Below are 6527 nucleotides of genomic sequence, written 5' to 3' on the forward strand. Positions count from 1 at the left end.
AGTCCTATATTGACATAACCTGAAAGGCCGCTCAGCAAGGAAGAAGCCACTGCTCCAAAACGGCCATAAAAAAGCCAGACTAGGGTTTGCAACTGCACATGGGGACAAAGATTGTACTTTTTGGAGAAATGTCCTCTGGTCTGGTAAACAAAAATAGAACTGTTTGGTCATAATGACCATTGTTATGTTTGGAGGAAAAAGGGGGAGGCTTGCAAGCCGAGGAACACCATCCAAACCGTGAAGCACGGGGGTGGCAGCATCATGTTGTGAGGGTGCTTTGCTGCAGGAGGGACTGGTGCACTTGACAAAATAGATGGCATCATGAGGCTGGAAAATTATGTGGATATATTGAAGCAACATCTCAAGACATCAGGCAGGAAGTTAAAGCTTGGTTGCAAATGGGTCTTCCAAATGGACAATGACCCCAAGCATACTTCCAAAGTTGTGGCAAAATGGCTTAAGGACAACAAAGTCAAGATATTGGAGTGGCCATCACAAAGCCCTGACCTCAATCCCATAGAAAATTTGTGGGCAGAACAGAAACCTGTGCGCGAGCAACAAGGCCTACAAACCTGACTGAGTTACACCAGTTCTGTCAGGAGGAATGGGCCAAAATTCACCTGACTTATCGTGGGAAGCTTGTGGAAGGCTACCCGAAACGTTTGACCCAAGTTAAACAATGAAAAATCTGAAAAAAATCATTCTCTCTACTATTATTCTGACATTTCACATTCTTAAAATAAAGTGGTGATCCTAACTGAGCGAAGACAGAGAATTTTTACTAGGATTAAATGTCAGGAATTGTGAAAAACAGTTTAAATCCAATTTTATTGGTCACATACACATGGTTAGCAGATGCAAGTGTAGTGAAATGCTTATGCTTCTAGTTCCGACCATGCAGTAATATCTAACAAGTAATCAAACAATTTCACAGCAACTACCTTATACACACAAGTGTAAAGGAATGAATAAGAATATGTACGTATAAATATATGGATGAGCGATGGCTGAACGGCATAGGCAAGATGCAGTAGATGGTATAGAGTACAGTATAAACATATGAGATGAGTAATGTAGGGTAGGTAAACATTATATAAAGTGACATTGTTTAAAGTGACTAGTGATACATTTATTATATCCAATTTTTACATTATTAAAGTGGCTGGAGTTGAGTCAGTGTGTTGGAAGCAGACACTCAATGTTAGTGATGGCTGTTTAACAGTCTGATGACCTTGAGACAGAGAGTTGAGTCAGTGTGTTGGCAGCAGCCACTCAATGTTAGTGATGGCTGTTTAACAGTCTGATGGCCTTGAGACAGAGAGTTGAGTCAGTGTGTTGGCAGCAGACACTCAATGTTAGTGGTGGCTGTTTAACAGTCTGATGGCCTTGAGACAGAGAGTTGAGTCAGTGTGTTGGCAGCAGCCACTCAATGTTAGTGATGGCTGTTTAACAGTCTGATGGCCTTGAGACAGAGAGTTGAGTCAGTGTGTTGGCAGCAGCCACTCAATGTTAGTGATGGCTGTTTAACAGTCTGATGGCCTTGAGACAGAGAGTTGAGTCAGTGTGTTGGCAGCAGACACTCAATGTTAGTGATGGCTGTTTAACAGTCTGATGGCCTTGAGACAGAGAGTTGAGTCAGTGTGTTGGCAGCAGCCACTCAATGTTAGTGGTGGCTGTTTAACAGTCTGATGGCCTTGAGACAGAGAGTTGAGTCAGTGTGTTGGCAGCAGCCACTCAATGTTAGTGGTGGCTGTTTAACAGTCTGATGGCCTTGAGACAGAGAGTTGAGTCAGTGTGTTGGCAGCAGCCTCTCTGTGTTAGTGGTGGCTGTTTAACAGTCTGATGGCCTTGAGACAGAGAGTTGAGTCAGTGTGTTGGCAGCAGCCACTCAATGTTAGTGGTGGCTGTTTAACAGTCTGATGGCCTTGAGACAGAGAGTTGAGTCAGTGTGTTGGCAGCAGCCACTCAATGTTAGTGATGGCTGTTTAACAGTCTGATGGCCTTGAGACAGAGAGTTGAGTCAGTGTGTTGGCAGCAGCCACTCAATGTTAGTGGTGGCTGTTTAACAGTCTGATGGCCTTGAGACAGAGAGTTGAGTCAGTGTGTTGGCAGCAGCCTCTCTGTGTTAGTGGTGGCTGTTTAACAGTCTGATGGCCTTGAGACAGAGAGTTGAGTCAGTGTGTTGGCAGCAGCCACTCAATGTTAGTGGTGGCTGTTTAACAGTCTGATGGCCTTGAGACAGAGAGTTGAGTCAGTGTGTTGGCAGCAGCCACTCAATGTTAGTGATGGCTGTTTAACAGTCTGATGGCCTTGAGACAGAGAGTTGAGTCAGTGTGTTGGCAGCAGCCACTCAATGTTAGTGATGGCTGTTTAACAGTCTGATGGCCTTGAGACAGAGAGTTGAGTCAGTGTGTTGGCAGCAGCCACTCAATGTTAGTGATGGCTGTTTAACAGTCTGATGGCCTTGAGACAGAGAGTTGAGTCAGTGTGTTGGCAGCAGCCACTCAATGTTAGTGATGGCTGTTTAACAGTCTGATGGCCTTGAGACAGAGAGTTGAGTCAGTGTGTTGGCAGCAGCCTCTCTGTGTTAGTGATGGCTGTTTAACAGTCTGATGGCCTTGAGACAGAGAGTTGAGTCAGTGTGTTGGCAGCAGCCTCTCTGTGTTAGTGATGGCTGTTTAACAGTCTGATGGCCTTGAGACAGAGAGTTGAGTCAGTGTGTTGGCAGCAGCCACTCAATGTTAGTGATGGCTGTTTAACAGTCTGATGGCCTTGAGACAGAGAGTTGAGTCAGTGTGTTGGCAGCAGCCACTCAATGTTAGTGATGGCTGTTTAACAGTCTGATGGCCTTGAGACAGAGAGTTGAGTCAGTGTGTTGGCAGCAGCCACTCTGTGTTAGTGATGGCTGTTTAACAGTCTGATGGCCTTGAGACAGAGAGTTGAGTCAGTGTGTTGGCAGCAGCCACTCAATGTTAGTGATGGCTGTTTAACAGTCTGCTGGCCTTGTATTTGGCTAAGGTATAGGTAAACCTCCAACTTAACTAGGTGGGACAACTGTAGCTAGGTGGGACACCTGTAGCTAGGTGGGACACCTGTAGCTAGGTGGGACAACTCTAGCTTGGTGGGACAACTGTAGCTAGGTGGGACAACTGTAGCTTGGTGGGACAACTCTAGCTAGGTGGGACAACTCTAGCTAGGTGGGACAACTGTAGCTAGGTGGGACAACTGTAGCTTGGTGGGACAACTGTAGCTTGGTGGGACAACTGTAGCTTGGTGGGACAACAGTAGCTAGGTGGAACAACTGTAGCTAGGTGGGACAACTGTAGCTAGGTGGGACATCTGTAGCTAGGTGGGACAACTGTAGCTAGGTGGGACAACTGTAGCTTGGTGGGACAACTGTAGCTAGGTGGGACAACTGTAGCTAGGTGGAACAACCACATATCACAGGCATAGAAAGTACATTTTTCCTCAATAAAGTAGCTATCAGTAGAGTCAGAGTTAGAAAGGGGGGAAGGTCAAGTGCTGGTTAAGGGTGAGACAGAGGATTATTTAAGATACTGTTTGAAGAAGTAGGGTTTAAGATGTTTTCAGAAGATGGGCAGAGACTCTGCTGTCCTAGCTTCAGGGGGAAGCTGGTTCCGCCATTGAAGTGCTAGAACAGAGAACAGTTTGGACTGGGCTGAGTGGGAGCTGCCCTCCCGTAGGGGTGGGAGAGTCAAGAGACCTGAGGTGGCAGAACAGAGAACAGTTTGGACTGGGCTGAGCGGGAGCTGCCCTCCCGCAGGGGTGGGAGAGTCAAGAGACCTGAGGTGGCAGAACGGAGTGCTCGGGTAGGGTTTGAACATTGCCCGAAGGTAGGGAGGGGCATTCACACCTCTGAGTCAATACTTTGTTGAAGCACCTTTGTATTTCTGGGTGAGTCTCTAAGAGCTGTCCACACCTGGATTGTGCAACATTTACCCATTATTTCTTTCAAAATCCTTCAAGCTCTATCAAATTGGTTGTTGATCATTACTAGACAACCATTTTCAAGTCTTGCCATAGATTTTCAAGTAGGTTTAAGTCAGAACTGTAACTAGGCCACTCAGGAACATTCATAGTCTTCTTGGTAAGCAACTTCAGTGTATATTTGACCTTTTGTTTTAGGTTATTGTCCTGCTGAAAGGTGAATTCATCTACCAGTGTCAGGTGGAAAGCAGACTGAACCAGGTCTTTCAATAGGATTTTGCCTGTGCTTAGCTTCATTCCATTTCTTTTTATCCTGAAAAACTCCCCAGTCCTTAATGATTACAAGCATACCCATAACATGATGTAGCCATCACTATGCTTGAAAATATGGAGAGTTGTACTCTGTAATGTGTTATGTATTCAGGACAAAAAGGTTTATTTCTTTGCCACATTACTTGCAGTTTTACTTTAGTGCCTTGTTGCAAACAGGATGCATGTTTTGGAATATTTTTATTCTGTACAGGCTTCCTTCTTTTCCCTCTGTCAATTAGGTTAGTATTGTGGAGTAACTACAATGTTGTTGATCCATCCTCAGTTTTCTCCTATCACAGCCATTCAACTCTGTAGCTGTTTTTTAAAGTCACCATTGGCCTCATGGAAAAAATCCCTGAGTGGTTTCCTTCCTCTACAACAACTGAGTTAGGAAAGAACCCCCTTTGTAGTTACTGGGTGTATTGATACACCATCTAAAGTGTAATTAATAACTTCACCATGCTCAAAAGGGATATTCAATGTCAGCTTTAAAAAAGATGTGGGCAGCGGTCTAAGGTACTGCATCTTAGTGGTAGAGGCGTCACTACAGACACCCTGGTTCGATTCCAGGCTGTATCACAACCGGCCATGATTGGGAGTCCCATAGGGTGTCGCACAATTGGCCCAGCATTGTCCGGGTTTGGCCGGGGTAGGCCGTCATTGTAAATAAGAATTTGTTCTTAACTGACTTGTCTAGTTAAATAAAGGTTAAAAATATATATAGGTGTCCTTTTTTGCGAGGCATTGGACAACCTTGGTCTTTGTGGTTGAATCTGTTTTTTTAAGCACATTTTTACTCATGAACGTATTTAAGCTTGACTACTTGTTGACTCAAGACATTTCAGCTTTTCATTTTTTATTCATTTTTAAACTTAAAAAAAAACCATGAAATATGGAATAATTTCTAAAGACACTGTATCTTACTGAAGAGCTCAGAGACTTTCAACGTGGCACCATCATAGGATGCCACCTTTCCAACAAGTCAGTATATCACATTTCTGCCCTGCTAGAGCCCCCGATCGTTATTTTTATTATTGTTATTGTGAAGTGGAAATTTCTAGGAGCAACAACTATTCAACCACGATGTGGAAGGCCACACAAGCTCACAGAACGGGACCAAGTGCTGAAGTTCGTAGCACGTAAAAAATGGTCTGTCCTCGGTTGCAACACTCACTACAGAGTTCCAAACAGTCTCTGGAAGCAACCTCACCACAAGAACTGTTCGTCGGGAGCTTCATGAAATGGGTTTCCATGGCCGAGCAGCCGCAAACAAGCCTAAGATCACCATGCGCAATGCTAAGTGTCTGCTGGAGTGGTGTAAATCTCGCCGCCATTGGACTCTCTGAATCACGCTTCAACATTTGTCAGTCCGATGGACAAATCTGGGTTTGGCAGATGACAGGAGGACGCTACCTGTCCCAATGCATAGTGCCAACTGTAAAGTTTGGTGGAGGAGGAATAATGGTCTGGGCCGGGTTTTTTGTGTGTGTTTAAAACAAAAAAGTATTTAACTCAGCAAACCAAACCCAGATGACGCTGGGCCAATTGTGCACCGCCCTATGGGACTCCCAATCACGGCCAGTTGTGATACAGCCTGTGTATCATGGTTCGGGCTTGTCCTCTTAGTTCCAGTGAAGGGAAATCTTAACGCTACAGCATACAATGACATTATAGACGATTCTGTGCTTCCAACTTTGTGGCAACAGTTTGGGAAAGGCCTTTTCCTCTTTCAGCATGACAATACCCCCATGCACAAAGCAAGGTCCATACAGAAATGGTTTGTCGGAGATTGGCGTGGAAGAACTTGACTGGCCTGCACAGAGACCTGACCTCAACCCCATCGAACACCTTTAGGATGAATTGGAACGCTGACTGTGAGCCAGGCCTAATCGCCCAACATCAGTGTTCCCGACCTCACTAATGCTCTTGTGGCTGAATGGAAGCAAGTCCCCAGCAACAATGTTCCATCATCTAGTGGAAAGCCTTCCCAGAAGAGTGGAGGCTGTTATAGCAGCAATGTTCCAACATCTAGTGGAAAGCCTTCCCAGAAGAGTAGAGGCTGTTATAGCAGCCATGTTCCAACCTCTAGTGGAAAGCCTTCCCAGAAGAGTGGAGGCTGTTATAGCAGCAATGTTCCAAAATCTAGTGGATAGCCTTCCCAGAAGAGTGGAGGCTGTTATAGCAGCAAGGGGGGGGGGACCAACTCAATATTAATGCCCATGATTTTGGAATGAGATGTTTGACGAGTAGGTGTCCACATACTTTTG

Source organism: Oncorhynchus kisutch, linkage group LG27, assembly GCF_002021735.2.
Source record: "Oncorhynchus kisutch isolate 150728-3 linkage group LG27, Okis_V2, whole genome shotgun sequence".
Classification (NCBI taxonomy): domain Eukaryota; kingdom Metazoa; phylum Chordata; class Actinopteri; order Salmoniformes; family Salmonidae; genus Oncorhynchus; species Oncorhynchus kisutch.